This window comes from Leucoraja erinacea, chromosome 30 (assembly GCF_028641065.1).
Source record: "Leucoraja erinacea ecotype New England chromosome 30, Leri_hhj_1, whole genome shotgun sequence".
NCBI lineage: Eukaryota > Metazoa > Chordata > Chondrichthyes > Rajiformes > Rajidae > Leucoraja > Leucoraja erinaceus.
In genome coordinates, this window is record NC_073406.1 from 26435201 (window position 1) to 26453867 (window position 18667).

Genomic DNA, 18667 nt, shown 5'->3' on the forward strand with positions numbered 1-18667 from the left:
ACTTCCGTGCCCATGAACAAGGGAGGTAGAAAATATCACGGTCTTGTTGCCTACAGTGGCGTGGCAGATGACAACAAAGTATGTACTATCGTAGATAATGAATAAGGTTATCAAGACTTACATCAGGTTCTTTATCAGCTGGGCATGTGGCCTAAGGAATGACAAATGATTCAGCTAAGTGTAAGGTTTTGTGTTTTGGGAAGTCAAACAGGGGCAGTGGATTGTAGGGCACCAGAGAGTGTTGTAGAGCAGAGGGATCTCAAAGTTCCATAAATGTGGTTTAGTTTCATTTTTTAGTTTAGTTTATAGATGCAGTGGGGAAACAGGCCCTTCGGCCCACCGAGTCCGCACCAACCAGCGATCCCCGCACATTTTCAGAAGGTTAAGGGGGGACCTGATAGAGGTCTTTAAAATGATGAGAGGGATAGACAGAGTTGATGTGGACAAGCTTTTCCCTTTGAGAATAGGGAAGATTCAAACAAGAGGACATGACTTCAGAATTAAGGGACAGAAGTTTAGGGGTAATATGAGGGGGAACTTCTTTACGCAGAGAGTGGTGGCGGTGTGGAATGAGCTTCCAGTGGAAGTGGTGGAGGCAGGTTCATTGGTATCATTTAAAAATAAATTGGATAGGCATATGGATGAGAAGGGAATGGAGGGTTATGGTATGAGTGCAGGCAGGTGGGACTAAGGGGGAAAAAAAAATTTGTTCGGCACGGACTTGTAGGGCCGAGATGGCCTGTTTCCGTGCTGTAATTGTTATATGGTTATATATGGCTATTAACACTATCGTACACACACTAGGGACAATTTACACTTATACCAAGCCAATTAACCAACAAACCTGTACATCTTTGCAGCGTGGAAGGAAACCATAGACCTCAGAGAAAACCCACGTAGTCACGGGGAGAACGTGCAAACTCCGTACAGACAGCACCCGTAGTCGGGATGGAACCAGGGTCTCTGGCGCGGTAAGGCAGAGACTCTACTGCTGCGCCACCGTGCCACCCACAGTGGTGTTGCAAGTAGCTAGAGTGGCAAAGAAGGCTTTTGGCACGCTGACCTTCATCAGTCATGGAATTGAGTGTTGAGGTTGTACGAATTTTTGGTGAGGTCACACTTAGAGCATTGTTTAAGAAGAAACTGCAGATGCTGGAAAAATCGAAGGTGGAGAAAAATGCAGGAGAAACTCAGCGGGTGAGGCAGCCTCTATGCAGGGAGCATAAAAACTGACTGCAAAAGTTTTTATAGATATGTGAAGAGAAAATAGGCTCCATCCCAGAGTACTTAAGGAAGTAGCCCCAGAAATGGTGAATGCATTAGTGATAATTTTTCAAAACTGTTTAGATTCTGCAGTAGTTCCTGAGGATTGGAGGGTTGCTAATATAACCTCACTTTTTAAAAAGGGAAGGAGAGAGAAAACGGGGAATTACAGACCAGTTAGTCTCACATCGGTAGTGGGGAAACTGCGAGAGTCAGTTATTAAAGATGGGATAGCAGCACATTTGGAAAGTGGTGAAATCATTGGACAAAGTCAGCATGAATTTATGAAAGGTAAATCATGTGTGACGAATCTTACAGAATTTTTCGAGGATGTAATTAGTAGAGTGGATAAGGGAGAACCAGTGGATGTGTTATATCTGGACTTTCAGAAGGCTTTCGACAAGGTCCCACATAAGAGATTAGTATACAAACTTAAAGCGGGAATATTGGGGGTTCAGTATTTCGTGTGGATAGAGAACTGGCTGGCAGACAGGAAGCAAAGAGTAGGAGTAAATGGGTCCTTTTCACAATGGCAGGCAGTGACTAGTGGGGTACTGTAAGGCTCAGTGCTGGGACCCCAGCTATTTACAATATATATTAATGATCTGGATGAGGGAATTGAAGGCAATATCTCCAAGTTTGCGGATGACACTAAGCTGGGAGACAGTGTTAGCTGTGAGGAGGATGCTAGGAGGCTGCAAGGTGACTTGGATAGGCTGGGTGAGTGGGCAAATGCATGACAGATGCAGTATAATGTGGATAAATGTGAGGTTATCCACTTTGGTGACAAAAACAGGAAAGTAGACTATTATCTGAATGGTGGCCGATTAGGAAAAGGGGAGATGCAACGAGACCTGGGTGTCATGGTACACCAGTCATTGAAAGTAGGCATGCAGGTGCAGCAGGCAGTGAAGAATGCAAATGGCATGTTAGCATTCATAGCAAAAGGATTTGAGTATAGGAGCAGGGAGGTTCTACTGCAGTTGTACAGAGTCTTGGTAAGACCACACCTGGAGTATTGTGTACAGTTTTGGTCTCCTAATCTGAGGAAATATATTCTTGCCATAGAGGGAGTTGGGAGAAGGTTCACCAGACTGATTCCTGGGGTGTCAGGACTTTCATATGAAGAAAGACTGGATAGACTCGGCTTGTACTCGCTAGAATTTAGAAGATTGAGGAGGGATCTTATAGAAACTTACAAAATTCTTAAGGGTTGGACAGGCTAGATGCAGGAAGATTATTCTCGATGTTGGGGAAGTCCAGAACAAGGGGTCACAGTTTAAGGATAAGGGGGAAATCTTTTAGGACCGAGATGAGAAAAACATTTTTCACACAGAGAGTGGTGAATCTCTGGAATTCTCTGCCACAGAAGGTAGTTGACGCCAGTTCATTGGCTATATTTAAGAGGGAGTTAGATGTGGCCCTTGTGGCTAAAGGGATCAGGGGTTATGGAGAGAAGGCAGGTACGGGATACTGAGTTGGATGATCAGCAATGATCATATTGAATGGCGGTGCAGGCTCGAAGGACCGAATGACCTATTCCTGCACCTATTTTCTATGTTTTCTGTGGAGCGAAGGAATAGGTGATGTTTTGGGTCAAGACCCTTCTGAGAGCGGAGGAGAACTTCTTCAAAGTAGACACACTTCGAGGAGATTTCGCAGTGGAGTAGACAAAATGTTTAAGAAAGAACTGCAGGTGCTGGAAAAATCAAAGGTAGACAAAAATGCTGGAGAAACTCAGCGGGTGAGGCAGCATCAGAAGGGTCTCGACCCGAAACGTCACCTGTTCCTTCGCTCCCTGGATGTTACCTCACCCACTGAGTTTCTCTAGCCTTAGGGCATTGTGTTCAGTTTTAGTCACTCTGCTACTAAACTGGAACGCATTCTGAGAACATTTACGAGGATGTTGCCAGAATTCAAGGCCTGAGCTACAGGGAGAGGTTGGGGAGGCTAGGACTTTATTCCAGGAGAGTGGGAGGCTAAAGGGCCTGTCCCACTTTCACAACCTAATTCACGACCTCTGCCGAGTTTGCCCTTGACTCATACTAGCAGCATGGTCGGCACAAGGTTGTAGGTAGGTCGTAATGCTGGTTGTAGGTACATGTGGCAACAAGTAGGTCGGGGCGTTTTTTCAACATGATGAAAAATGTCCACGAGTAAAAAAGGTTGTGAATTAAGTCATGAAAGTGGGACAGGCCTTTAAGGGGTGATCTTACAGAGGTGTATAAATTCTTGAAGGGAATAGATAGGGTGACTCTTTGACCCAGGATAGGTAAATCAAGAACTAGAGGATCTAGGTTTAATCTGAGCAGAGAAAGATTTAATAGGAACCTGAGTGGTACCCTTTTGACACGTGTATGGGACAGGCTGCCAAGTGAAGATGTTGAGGCAGGTACATTAACAACATTTGAAATACACTTGGCCTTTGGTACATGGCTAGGTAAGGTTTGGAGGGATACGGACCAAATGTGGGCAAGTGGGACTAGTTTAGATGCGGCATCTTGTTTAGCATAGTCATGTTTGACCAAAGGGCCTGTTTCCGTGCTGTCTGATTCTATGACCCTTATGTATGCTGGGTGCAGCGTTAACCTACTGGCATTGCTCCTAAACCTCACCCCAATGTAAATCAGAAAGCACAGAGGCTGTGCATATCAGAACAAGAGCCACTGGGTGGTAGATGACAAGGGAGCTCTGTGTTGAAATATCCAAGGTTAAAAGTAACCAAGACAAGGATGATGGCTTCTGAAGTTGATGAGATGAGGAGGGGATGAAATTGGGCATTATCGCAGAAGCGGTTATCATAGAAACATAGAAATGAGGTGCAGGAGTAGGCCATTCGGCCCTTCGAGCCTGAACCGCCATTCAATATGATCATGGCTGATCATCCAACTCAGTATCCTGTACCTACCTTCTCTCCATACCCCCTGATCCCTTTAGCCACAAGGGCCACATCTAACTCCCTCTTAAATATAGCCAATGAACTGGCCTCAAATACCTTCTGTGGCAGAGAATTCCACAGATTCACCACTCTCTGTGTGAAATAAGTTTTCCTCATCTCGGTCCTAAAAGATTTCCCCTTTATCCTTAAACTGTGACCCCTTGTTCAGGACTTCCCCAACATCGGGAACAATCTTCCTGCATCTAGCCTGTCCAACCCCTGAAGAATTTTGTAAGTTTCTATAAGATCCCCCCTCAATCTTCTAAATTCTAGCGAGTACAAGCCGAGTCTATCCAGTCTTTCTTCATATGAATGTCCTGACATCCCAGGAATCAGTATGGTGAACCTTCTCTGTACTCCCTCTATGGCAAGAATGTCTTTCCTCAGATTAGGAGACCAAAACTGTATGCAATACTCCAGGTGTGGTCTCACCAAGACCCTGTACAACTGCAGTAGAACCTCCCTGCTCCTATACTCAAATACTTTTGCTATGAATGCTAACATACCATTCGCTTTCTTTACTGCCTGCTGCACCTGCATGCCTACTTTCAATGAGTGGTGTACCATGACACCCAGGTCTCGTTGCATCTCCCCTTTTCCTAATCGGCCACCATTCAGATAATAGTCTACTTTCCTGTTTTTGCCACCCAAATGGATAACCTCACATTTATCCACATTATACTGCATCTGCCATGCATTTTCCCACTCACCCAGCCTATCCAAGTCACCTTGCAGCCTCCTAGCATCCTCCTCACAGCTAACGCTGGCCCCCAGCTTCGTGTCATCCGCAAACTTGGAGATGTTGCATTCAATTCCCTCATCCAAATCATTAATACATATTGTAAATAGCTGGGGTCCCAGCACTGAGCCTTGCGGTACCCCACTAGTCACTGCCTGCCATTGTGAAAAGGACCCGTTTACTCCTACTCTTTGCTTCCTGTCTGCCAGCCAGTTCTCTATCCACATCAATACTGAACTCCCAATACCGTGTGCTTTAAGTTTGTATACTAATCTCTTATGTGGGACGTTGTCGAAAGCCTTCTGAAAGTCCAGATACACCACATCCACTGGTTCTCCCTTATCCACTCTACTAGTTACATCCTCAAAAAAATTCTATAAGATTCGTCAGACATGATTTACCTTTCATAAATCCATGCTGACTTTGCCCAATGATTTCGCCACTTTCCAAATGTGCTGCTATCCCATCTTTAATAACTGACTCTAGCAATTTCCCCACTACCGATGTTAGACTAACTGGTCTGTAATTCCCCGTTTTCTCTCTCCCTCCCTTTTTAAAAAGTGGGGTTACATTAGCTACCCTCCACAGCGGTAGTCATGATGATGGCACTGATATGTGATTCGAAGATCTGTTTCTGGTCAAATATCAAACAAGAATATAACAAAGATAGACATAAAATGCTGGAGTAACTCAGCAGGTCAGGCAGCATCTCTGGAGAAAAGGAATATGTGAAGTTTCAGTTTTGAGACGCTTCTTCAAACTGAGAGTCTGGGGAAAGGGAAACTTGAAGAGGATATGAAGAGGTACAAAGAACAAATGAATGAAAGGAATGCAAAAGGCACATCAAAGGCAGCAACTGTATCTACAATATATACCAGCACTGCTGTTCCTTCCAACACAAGAATATAACAAACTGAATCAAGCGATTGGCAGGGTGAAGTAAGGAGTTGGTGGTTAAGGAGCGGAGGTAGTGATGAGATGAAAGATGAAAGGTTTAGTGTTGAATGCATATCCAACCATTTGACAATGTGGAAACAGTGGAGGGGTGAGGAGCGGTGGAGCTAACGCCGGGCATCACCCACAGGTTTGGGAACTAGCACTATCTCATCTCCACGTGTTTCTACATGTCAGCATGTAGAGTAAACATTGGACAAGGTGAATGTTATATCCGTGGATGATGCTCTGGGCAATGCTACAACCTCAGGGAGAGACACTAAGATTGCCCATCCTCCAGCTGCAACTGCTCAATAACAGTAGAACCAAGCCCATGTCAAGCTGCCCTACAGTGCAGCCATTTTGGTGAAGACAGATTGGCGTGGCTTTAATTGGGGAGACTGGTGCACAGACAGCCACCCCACGGTCCTTGACAGATCTGGGTCAGGATCCAGTGGCATGGAGACACTTTTCTACTGCAGCCTTCATCCGCCTTCCCAGCTGTTGTGACGCTCCACTAAGATCAGCCATCATCCTCCACCTGTTCCACCGTTGATGTCTTGTTTGGATTGCTCTTTGCCAGAGCTCCCCCTCGATCTTATCGCCATGGGTGGTCCTACCAGGAGCGTAGATAGCTCCAGACGGCACTGCTCTCAGGATCTCAGGAACACACAAGCTTCTCCACCACGAAAAGGTGACAATCCACGGAGAAGAATTGATATGAGTGGTTTTAGTATTGTGGCAGCTTAGAAGCATTCAAATATGGAGTTGTAGATGAGGCCGACAAATCTGAAACTTAAATTGGTTTTAAAACTTTGGTGAATAACGTGAGGGTGATGATGGGAAGCATCTTTTGAGGAGAGAGGTGATGGCAGGATATTTGAAGGAGATAGACATCTGAGAGTTCAGCATTGGGTCCAGAGAGCAGGATATAGGTCTCATGGCAAAGATACATCCTGAAGGGGCACGACAGGAGTCTTTGAGTGCAGGTCAGACAAAGCACATATTTCCAGGCTCATCAGAGGAAGGAAGGTTAGGAGTGAGAGTGGGGATTGGCTGAACAATTAAATTGGAAGATTGGTAAATTGGAGAATTAGGCTATTTAGCATAATAATAATAATAATAATAATAATAATAATAATAATAATAATAATAATATATTTTATTGTCATTGCACATAAGTGCAACGAGATTTGGTTACGCAGCTTCCATCCGACATCATAACTCAAATAACTAATAAAATTTATATTTAGATATCCCGAGAACATGGTTTGTAAAAAGAACAGTAAAATAGTGAAGGTACACAAAAATGCTGGAGAAACTCAGCGGGTGCAGCAGCATCTATCGAGCGAAGGAAATAGGTAACGTTTCGGGCCAAAACCCTTCTTCAGACTCATTAAATAGTGAAAACAGTTCAAACAGACTAAAGTGCAGATGTGTCTGTGCAACCCAAACCATCCGAGGGAGACAGTTCAGGGGGGGTGGAGGGCACTCAGCAGTGCCGGTTCAGAGTCGCTATAGCTCTGGGAATGAAGCTGTTCCTGAGTCTGGAGGTTCGGGCGTAGAAGGCCTGTAACGTCTGCCGGAGGGAAATAGTTCGAACAGTCTGTTACAAGGGTGTGAGGAGTCTTTATGGATGCTGACGGCCTTCCTGAGGCACCGTGTGTGGTAGATGCCCTCCAAGGCTGGTAGCAGTGTCCCAATAATCTTCTGCGCTCTGTGAACGACGCGATGAAGACATCTCCTCTCCGCCTCCGGCATCTGATATCAGCAAGACTTGCTGAAGGGGTGCAGCCCTGTCTGGGTGTGGCCCTGTCGAGAAAAGTGCGAGTCTTTGGCTGCGAGTCTTTGGCTGCGAGTCTTTGGCTGCGAGTCTTTGGCTGCGAGTCTTCGGCGAGGAGGCTGAGGAGAGGAGGCTGAGGAGAGGAGGCTGAGGAGAGGAGGCTACGCAAAATGCTGGAGAGGGAGAGACGAAAGAAGGAGATGTCAGGCAAGATGATTCAGTGTGATGCTTGCAGTATGTGGAAGGTCAAGGACACTGCTGGTGCCTCTGGCTGCTACAAATGTGAGAAGTGCATCCAGGTAGAGCTCCTGAAGGACCGTGTTGGGGAACTGGTGTAGCAAGTGGATGACCTCAGGTTCACCCGAGAAACTGAGTCGTTCCTCGACAAGACCTACAGTAAGATTGTTACACCTACGGTACTGGAAGCGAGAAGGTGCGTGACGGTGAGAAAGGGAGGGAAACATGGAATGCAAAGGTCCCCGGGTGTTATACGTCTTGTGAACAGGTTCACCCACTTAGAAGCTGTCGGGACAGAAGACGTTATCACACTGAACGGCGCTCTGGCTTGCGAAGCAAAAAGGGCAGTTGAGCCAAAACCAAAGAGGCCGACTTCAGGCAATGCCGTGATAGTTGGAGACTCCATTGTGAGAGGTACGGACAGGGGTTTCTGCAGGAACAGACGGGATGCGAGGATGGTGTGCTGCCTTCCTGGTGCCAGGATCCAGGATGTCATGGACAGAGTGCAGAAAATCCTCAAGGGCGAAGGTGAACAGCTGGAAGTGGTGGTGCATGTCGGCACAAACGATGTCGGAAAGAAGGGGATGAATATTCTGCAGCGTAACTTTAGAGAGCTTGGAAAAATGCTGAAAAGCAGGACCTACAGGGTTGTTATCTCCGGTTTGCCTCCAGTTCCTCGTGCTGGCGAGAGCAGGAACAGGGACATACAGGACCTGAATGTGTGGCTGAGGAACTGGTGCAAGGGGCAGGGATTTGGATTCTTACGCAACTGGGATCTGTGTTGGAGTAAGGGGGAACTGAACAAAAGGGACGGATTGCACCTTAACAGGTGCGGACCAGCATTCTGGCAGGCAGGTTTGCCACTACTACACGGGTGGTTTCAACTGAATAAGGGGGGTGGGATGTCAAATGGGATAGTCGAGAACGGGATAGTTAATGACCCCAGAATTAACGGGAAAGGAAGTTGACAAAGGGATAGGAGAGTATGGCGAAGTGTAAAAGGGATCGATGTGAAAGGTGAGATGCGTAAGGAATTAAAAGTATTGTATATGAATGTGCAAAGTATAAGAAGTAAAGTAGATGAGCTTGAGGCTCAGTTAGAGGTTGGTAGATATGACATTGTGGGGATTACTGAGACGTGGCTGTAGGAGGATCGGGCCTGGGAACTTAATATTCAGGGTTATACATCCTATAGAAAGGACAGGCAGGTGGGCAGAGGATGGGGGGGGGAAGCTGCTGGTGAGGGATGGAATTCAGTCCCTTGCGAAGGAAGACATTTCCCAAAGAGAGTTTGTAGAATGCCTCCGAGGTGGATTCTTAGAGCAGCTTGTGATGGAGCCAACCAGAGAAAAGGTAATTCTGGATTTAGTGTCGTCTAATGAACCAGATTTGATAAGAGAACTTGGGGTAAAGGAGGTAGTGATCATAATATGATTAGTTTTAATGGGCTGTCCCACTGTATGAACTAATTCAAGAGTTCTCCCGAGTTTAAAAAAAAATCAAACTCATGGTAAGCATGTAGAATGTACGTAGCGGGTACATCGGAGCTCGGGACATCTCTTAGAGGCTCGTAACGCTAACGGCAGGTACTCGGGGAAACGCGGTAAGCTCGTGAAGACGCGTGAAGATTTTTCAACGTTGAAAAATGTCCACGAGAGCCCCGAGTACCTACGTACGGCTATTACCATAATTCTCCGAGCTCGAATCAGGGGAAACTCAGGAGAATTGTTGAATTAGCTCGTACAGTGGGTCAGCCACATTACTCTGTAATTTGAGAAGGAGAAGGTTAAATCGGAAGTCTCAGTGATGCAGTTGAACAAAGGGGACTATGAAGGCATGAGGGAGGAGCTGGCCAAGGTAGACTGGAAAGGGATCCTAGCAGGAATGACAGAGGAACAGCAATGGCAGGAATTTCTGGGCATAATCCGGAAGACGCAGGATCATTTCATTCCAAAAAGGAAGAAAGATTCTAAAGGGAATAGGAGGCAACCGTGGCTGACAAGAGAAGTTAAGGGTAGAATAAAACTAAAAGAAAAGATGTATAACACAGCAAAGAGTAGCCAGAAGCCAGAGGATTGGGAAACTTTCATAGGGAAACTTTCATAGGACAACAGAAGGAAACAACACGGGTAATACGGGCTGAAAAGATGAAGTACGAGGGGAAGCCAGGAATATAAAGAAGGATAGTAAAAGCTTCTTTAGATATGTGAAGGGAACAAGAGGAGCAAAGTCAAATGTGGGTCCCTTGAAGGCAGACACGGGTGAAATTATTATGGGTAACAAGGAAATAACGGAAGATTTGAACAGGTACTTCGGATCTGTCTTCACTAAGGAAGACACAAACAATCTCCCAGATGTACTGGAGGATAGAGGATCTAAGGGGGTAGAGGAACTGAAAGAAATTTTCATTAGGTGTGAAATAGTATTGGGTAGGCTAATGGGACTGAAGGATGATAAATCCCCTGGGCCTGATGGTCTGCATCCAAGGGTTCTCAGAGAGGCGGCTCTAGAAATAGTGGATGCATTGGTGATCATTTTCCAATGTTCAGTAGATTCAGGATCAGTTCTTGGCTCTTGGTTTCTTGGTCCTCCAAAATATTCCAAATGGAATTTAAACTGGAGGTGGTGAAGGGAGGGCTTAAGCCAGAAAGTGTTATTGGGAAGAAAGAGCTACTTTAAATTTAGTTGCATCAGGTTGGGTAACTATAGTTGGGTGGAGATTATTCCATGCTTTAATTGTGCGGGGGAAGAACGAATTGCTGTACACATCTGTCTTTGTAGCTGGGATCACAAATTGGGTCGAATGCCCTCGTCTGCTCCTAATTGGTTTGGGTTTGGTGTAGGTCTTGTAGTCTATGTCGAGCTGACCATTTAACATTTTGTAAAAACAGGTCAAACGGTGAGCTTCACGCCTGTCTTGGAGAGGGTTCCACCCCAGAGAATTCAGAAGTTCGGTGACACTCGCTTCTCTCTCATAGGTGTTAGTAACAAATCGAGTTCCTGTGGATTAGAGGATAGCTAATGTTATCCCACTTTTCAAGAAAGGAGCGAGAGAGAAAACGGGGAATTACAGAGCAGTTAGCCTGACTTCGGTGGTGGGAAAGATGCTGGAGTCAATTATTAAAGAGGTAATAATGGGGCATTTTGATAGCAGTAAAAGGATTAGTCCAAGCCAACATGGATTTATGAAAGGGAAATCATGCTTGACTAATCTTCTGGACTTTTTTGAGGATATGACAAGTAAAATAGATGAAGAGGAACCAGTGGATGTAGTGTAGCTGGACTTTCAGAAAGCCTTTGATAAGGTCCTGCACGGGAGACTGGTGACTAAAATTAGAGCATGGTATTGGGGGTAGGGTGTTGACATGGTTAGAAAATTGGTTGGCAGACAGGAAGCAAAGAGTAGGAATGAACGGGTCCTTTTCAGAATGGCAGGCAGTGGCGAGTGGAGTGCCACAAGGTTCGGTGTTGGGGCCGCAACTGTTTACCATATATATTAATGATTTGGAAGAGGGAATTAGGAGCAACACTAGCAAGTTTGCGGATGACACAAAGCTGAGTGGCAGTGTGAACTGTGAAGAGGATGTTAGGAGGTTGCAGGGTGACCTGGACAGGTTGAGTGAGTGGCCAGATGCGTGGCAGATGCAGTATAATATAGATAAATGTGAGGTTATCCACTTTGGCGGCAAAAACAAGGGGGCAGATTATTATCTCAATGGGGTTAGGTTAGGTAAAGGGGAGGTGCAGCGAGACCTGGGTGTCCTTGTACACCGGTCACTGAAAGCTGGCGTGCAGGTACAGCAGGCAGTGAAGAAAGCTAGTGGAATATGACGGGTTATTGATTGGGGACGATCAGCCACAATGAATGGTGGTGTTGGCTAGAAGGGCTGAATGGCCTCCTCCTGCACCTATTTTCTATGTTTCTATGACAGTATTTATGAGAAACCAATTGCAAGGGGTGCATTGGAAATTTTGCCCAGTGGATAGAAGGAAAACTGCACAACTGATGGCTTCAATCTCACTGCTATTCTCACATGAATTCCTTGCACTACTTGTGGATGTGAGGGTGGAGAAAATATGGGAGGTTGAGAAGATGGGCAGACTGCCCCTCACCACTGACTCTGCTGCCAACTAGAAACCCCTCCAGTTTTCGCACTCCGGGTAGCATGTTGGTGCAGTGGTACAGTAGCTGCCTTACAGCGCCAGAGTCCCGGGTTTGATCCCGACTATAGGTGCTGTCTGTACGGAGTTTGTACGTTCTCCCCGTGACTGTGTGGGTTTTTCCCGGGTGCTCCGGTTTCCTACCATGCACCAAAGCCGTACTGGTTTGCATGTTAATTGGCTTTGTTAAAGATTGTAAATTGTCCCTCGTGTGTAGAATAGTGTTAGTGTGCAGGGATCACTGGTCGGAGGGGACTCGGACTCGGGCCGAAGGATCTGTTTCCACGCTGTATCACTAAACTAAACTGGAACTTCTCAGTTCCAATGGACGTAATTTGATTTTCAAGACTCCTCTTATAGTCACAGTTCCTAATCTCAGATTGGTGTGTAGAGTATTTTTCTTTGAATTGGTTGAATCGTGAGGCTCTTTCTTGGGAGAAGTTTGCAGCTCTGAATCAAGTCCTGCACTCTGACATTTACTTTCTGATGTTACCCTCTAATCATCTTTCAGGGAGACCTCTTGATTTCATCTGCCAGTTTAAATGGCATTTTTCATGTTAGCTCATAGCACCTATATGTACAATATTATTTTCCCAGCTCCAATAAATAACACGAGGGAGCTTTTGTAAAGAGGGAGTAAGAGGCCAGGTTTCACAGCTAAACTTAGTCCGCTCATTGTTCTACCTCCCCGTCTGTCGCTTTAATAACTTCCCTCGATTTTAGTGGAGGGCCCGGCTGACAGAAGGGTCCTGTCTGGCAGGAAGATCCTGTGTTTGTGTGGCTTAGAATGGAGTGCACACAGGGAGTGATGAGATACGGACACAGGAGAGAGAGGCTGGGCTCTCAGCAATTGTGAGAAAGGAGCTGCGGGGGGAAGAGGTAAACAGCTGTGTGCTACCTCCATTGTAATCCCAGTCTGACAGAAGCGAAACTCTTGTGGAAACTCACCCAGTGCAGCTTTCTCTCCCTCTCCACTTTCCCATATTTGTTATCTCTGATGGCGCTGGAATGTGATGTTGGCACCATGTACATGCAGTGGGTTACGCGGTCTGGCATCCAAGCTGCATGATTGAAGCACCCAAGCATGCGGCCGGTGGTCAACCAGAATTACTCGCAAGTTTTTTCCTAATTTTAGAACTCGATCCTTATTTTCAACTCCCTCCACAGCATGATCTCTCCCTTTCTGTAGATCCATTTCAGTTCTATAAATCTCCAATCCCTGTGCTCATCTAATTCATGACTCAAGTGAAATCATGATTTTCTCTTTGATTCCTGTTGGCAGTGTCATTAGCTGCCAAGAGAGCAGGTTATGGAATCCACCACCCTTCCTCCCCTGCTCCAACTTCCCTCACTCTCCTTCAAGTTGCCTCTCTAACCAAGTATCCTGATATCTACTTACATTTCACATGGTCTGATCTTGTCAGGCAATTGCCATATTTGCTGTATCAAAGATGCTACATAAATGCAAAATGGTGTTGATGCACTTTTGAGGGTAAACAGAGCAATGAACACTGAAGCACATTAACCAGCAAGATATTATGTTTAATTTCAGTTGCTCCTGACTCAATTGCAATAACGTATTAATGTAGTAACTTTAAAGAAGTAAAATAATCCATGGAACTTCACAGAGAATTATGAAATAACATTTGATACAGAGGCATATACGGGGAGATCTGGGCAGATGACCAAAAGTTTGGTTTGAGAGATATGTTTGGTGGAGATAGAAAGCCAGAGGGAAAAACATTATTTTGCCTGGGGCTTGGGTAAATAGAAGCACTACTGCCAATAGTAGAGCCATTACATTTGTAGTTGATCAAGTAGAAACATAGAAACATAGAAATTAGGTGCAGAGTAGGCCATTCGGCCATTCGAGCCTGCACCGCCATTCAATATGATCATGGCTGATCATCCAACTCAGTATCCCGTACCTGCCTTCTCTCCATACCCTCTGATCCCTTTAGCCACAAGGGCCACATCTAACTCCCTCTTAAATATAGCCAATGAACTGGCCTCAACTACCCTCTGTGGCAGAGAGTTCCAGAGATTCACCACTCTCTGTGTTAAAAAAGTTTTTCTCATCTCGGTTTTAAAGGATTTCCCCCTTATCCTTAAGCTGTGACCCCTTGTCCTGGACTTCTCCAACATCGGGAACAATCTTCCTGCATCTAGCCTGTCCAACCGCTTAAGAATTTTGTAAGTTTCTATAAGATCCCCTCTCAATCTCCTAAATTCTAGAGAGTATAAACCAAGTCCATCCAGTCTTTCTTCATAAGACAGTCATGACATCCCAGGAATCAGTCTGGTGAACCTTCTCTGCACTCCCTCTATGGCAATAATGTCCTTCCTCAGATTTGGAGTACATTTGGAGAACGAGAGTACAGTTATTGTGAACTGGGAGAAGGCACATATAGGGAGGGAAGAGCCTTTTAGTTTTAGTATTAGAGATACAGTATGGAAACAGGCCCTTTGGCCCATCAAGTCCACATCAACCATTGACCACCCAAAGACTAGTTCCATCCTGCACACTAGAGGCAATATACCAAAGCCAATTAACTCACAAAGCTGCAAGACTTTGGAGTGTGGGAGGAAACTGGAGCACCCGGTGAAAACCCACGCAGTCACGGGGAGAAGGTACAAACTCTGTACGGACAGCAACCGTAGTTGGGATCTAACCAACTCTGCTGCTGCGCCACCGTGCCACTCTCTGTGGAAGGATATAGAAAACAAAGATGCTCATTTTAAAGTCATGGAGTGGCTGCCGCTTGTTCCATGTCTGGAATGGCCGTGAATCAGAGAGGGGAGATCACCTTCACAGTTCCAGTACTTGATGTTACTTTAACTGAGTAAAAGAGACATAAAGAAAGATGTTGGTGTTGATGTTGGTGTTGGTGTTGTCAGTGTGGTGGAGCTCTGAGCAACAGAGATACGTTTCCAAGTCGCTATTCACTGGTGGCAGAGGGGTCACCGTGATGCTTCCATCAAGTTTGTGGATCAGGCAATGATTGTCATGTACTGTATTTTCTGTTGCTGGCTGGTTACTGCATTCTTTAGAAGTTTTATTTCCCATTTATGCATCGTTTCCATATCTATCTTATGACAGCACGGTGGCGCAGTGGTAGAGTTGCTGCCTTAGAGTGCCCGAGACCCGGTTTCGGTCCTGACTCTGAGTACTGCCTGTGTGGAGCCATGTTAGATACTCATTTGTCATAATGCCAACACAAGGAGACTTTAAAATTCTGGTTGAACATAGAGAAATGCACAAGATGGTTCTCTAGTATCAGGAGAAGAAATTAAAAGGAACCCTTTAAGAAGATCACTGAATGAAAACAAAGTTAATTATTTAGAAACATAGAAACATAGAAATTAGGTGCAGGAGTAGGCCATTCGGCCCTTCGCACCGCATTCAATATGATCATGGCTGATCGTCCAACTCGGTATCCTGTACCTGCCTTCTCTCCATACCCCGTGATCCCTTTAGCCACAAGGGCCACATCTAACTCCCTCTTAAATATAGCCAATGAACTGGCCTCAACTACCTTCTGTGGCAGAGAATTCCAGAGATTCACCACTCTGTGTGAAAAATGTTTTCCTCATCTTGGTCCTAAAAGATTTCCCCCTTATCATTAAACTGTGACCCCTTGTTCTGGACTTCCCCAACATCGGGAACAATCTTCCTGCATCTAGCCTGTCCAACCCCTTAAGAATTTTGTAAGTTTCTATAAAGATCCCCCCTCAATCTTCTAAATTCTAGCGAGTACAAGCCGAGTCTATCCAGTCTTTCTTCATATGAAAGTCCTGACATCCCAGGAATCAGTCTGGTGAACTGTCTCTGCACTCCCTCTATGGCAATAATGTCCTTCCTCAGATTTGGAGACCAAAACTGTACGCAATACTCCAGGTGTGGTCTCACCAAGACCCTGTACAACTGCAGTAGAACCTCCCTGCTCCTATACTCAAATCCTTTAGCTATGAATGCTAACATACCATTCGCTTTCTTCACTGCCTGCTGCACCTGCATGCCTACTTTCAATGTTTAAGAAGGAACTGCAGATGCTGGAGAATTGAAGGTGCACAAAAAAGCTGGAGAAACTCAGCGGGTTCAGCAGCATCTATGGAGCGAAGGAAATAGGCAACGTTTCGGGCCGAAACCCTTCTGGGGAAACCCAGAAGGGTTTTGGCCCGAAACGTTGCCTATTTCCTTCGCTCCATAGATGCTGCTGCACCCGCTGAGTTTCTCCAGCTTTTTTGTGTACCTGCCTACTTTCAATGACTGGTGTACCATGACACCCAGGTCTCGTTGCATCTCCCCTTTTCCTAATCGCCCACCATTCAGATAATACGGCCACCATTCAGATAATTTGGAAGATAAAGAACTGGGAAAGAAAGAAAAGAATGAACTTGGAGTGGCAACATAGGAAAGAGAATTCCCTTGGTCTTATCTGAGCCTCCCGGTTCTGATAAAGTTTATTGAACCTGAAAGGTTAACTCTTTTTCACTTTTCAGAGATGCTGCCCGATCTGCTTGGGGTTTACAGCATTTTATTATTTTATTTTAAATTTCCAGCATCTGCAATGTTTTAATATTCATTTTCTGATTTTCGTCTCCTGTATTTGCCTTTCCATTCACTTCAAAACATACCTGATTCTAGGTTAATAAGCATTCAGTAAATAAGTGAAGCCCGAGTCAAATAACTTCTAAACCAAAGCTGTGTGTGGCAGGAGAGATAATTGATTCATCCCACTGTACAGGGATTGTAGTTTGATGAGACGGACCCCATTAGTGTTGTCTAGAGGAACATAGAACATAGCACGGCACAAGAACAGGCCCTTCCTCGCACAATGATTGTGCCGAACATGATGTCAAGACCAACTCTTATCTGCCCGCATGTAATCCATATCTCTCCATTTTGTGCATATCCATTTGCCTATCCGAAATATCTTGAATGCCTCATCATATCAGCCTCAACCACCACCCCCGGCAGTACATTCCAGGCACCTCCTGGGTAAAGAAACTTGCCCCTCTCACCTTAAAGCTTTGTTCTCTAGCATTTGATTTTTCAATCCTGGAAAATAAGTTTTTGACTGGCGATCCTATCTATGCCACAAGATAGGTCCACCAGGTGTCCCTGCAACCTCCAGCTTTCCAGGGAAAACAATATGTATCCAATGGCTCCTTGCAGCTAATGACCCCCTAATCCAGGCATCATTTTGGTAAACCTCCTCTGCGTCTTCTCCAAAGCCTCCTTATCCCCCCCGGCGATGGGACGACCAGAACTGCATGCAATACTCCTAATGTGGCCAAATCAAAGTCCTATAAAGCCACATCATGACTTCCTGACTCTTATACGCAATGTGCAGACCAATGAAGGGAAGTATATCATATGCCTCCTTTACCACTATCTACTTCTTTTGACTTTTTCAGGGAGTTATGAAGTTGGATCCCAGGATCCCTCTGTACATCAATGTTATTAAGAGTCTTGCCATCAATTGTATATTTTCCATGTACATTTGACCTCCCAGAGTGCAATACCTCGCACTTGTTTGGATTAAACTCTATCTGCCATTTCTCTGCCCATTTCTGTAGCTGATCTTTATCCCACTGTATATTCTGGCATCCTTCCTCACAGTCCGTGACACCAGCAACCTTGGTGTTATCTGCAAACTTAGTAACCAGCCCATCTACGTTATCCTCCAAGTCATTTATATTTGTCACAAACAGCAGAAGTCCCATTACAGATCCCTAAGGAACTCCACTGGTCATCGACTGCCAGTTGAATTTTGTCCTTCCACCACCATTCTCTGTCTTCTGGCATTAAGGTAGTTATGAATCCATACAACTGTCACAGTTAATCCCGCACATCTTAATCTTCTGGATCAGCCTACCATGGGGCACTTCATCAAATGCCTTACTGAAATCCATGTAGACAACATCCACCACACTACCCTCGCCCATCACCTTCATCACCCTCAAAAAACTTGATCAAGTTAGTAAGACTCAACTATGCCTTGTACAAACCCATGCTGACTGTCCCTAATTAACCCATTCACTTCCAAAGTTCCTCTCCAATACCTACCACTGACGTGAGGCTCACTGGCCTATAATCAAATGGATACTCTCTTCTCCCCTTCTTCAATAAAGGAACAACATTGGCTACTCTCCAGGCCTCTGGGACCTCACCTGTAGCTGGAGATGGCACCAAGATCTTTGTCAAGGCTCTCTCAATCTCCTCTCTTGTCTCTGTCAGTAACCTGGGATAGATTTCATCAGGTCCTGGGGATTTATCCACCTTAATGCTCTTCAAGAACCCCAACACCATCTCTTTCATAATCTCAAATCCCCTCCCATACTAGTATTCTCCACACTGATCTAACCCTCCTCCATGCACCTTTCCTCGGTGAAATCAGGTGCAAAGTACCGTCGTACCTCACCTACATCCCCAGTCACCAAGTACAAATTCCCACCGTTATACATAGCAGTCCTACCTTCTCCCTGGTTACCCTTTTATTTCTGATATCGGTATAAAAACTTTGGGGATTCCCGTCAATCCGACTTGCCATTTTGTGTCCTCTTTTAGCCTTTCTGATTGCCCGCTTGAGTCTGTCCGACCTCCTCC

The 18667-nt window shown here is 45.4% G+C and overlaps 1 protein-coding gene across 5 annotated transcripts in view; it reads left to right on the forward strand.

The window, feature by feature from the left end:
• The window catches only part of prdm16 (PR domain containing 16), a 733455-nt gene that overhangs the window by 667285 nt on the left and 47503 nt on the right, over window positions 1-18667 (forward strand). The gene's annotated exons all lie outside the window — the stretch shown is intronic.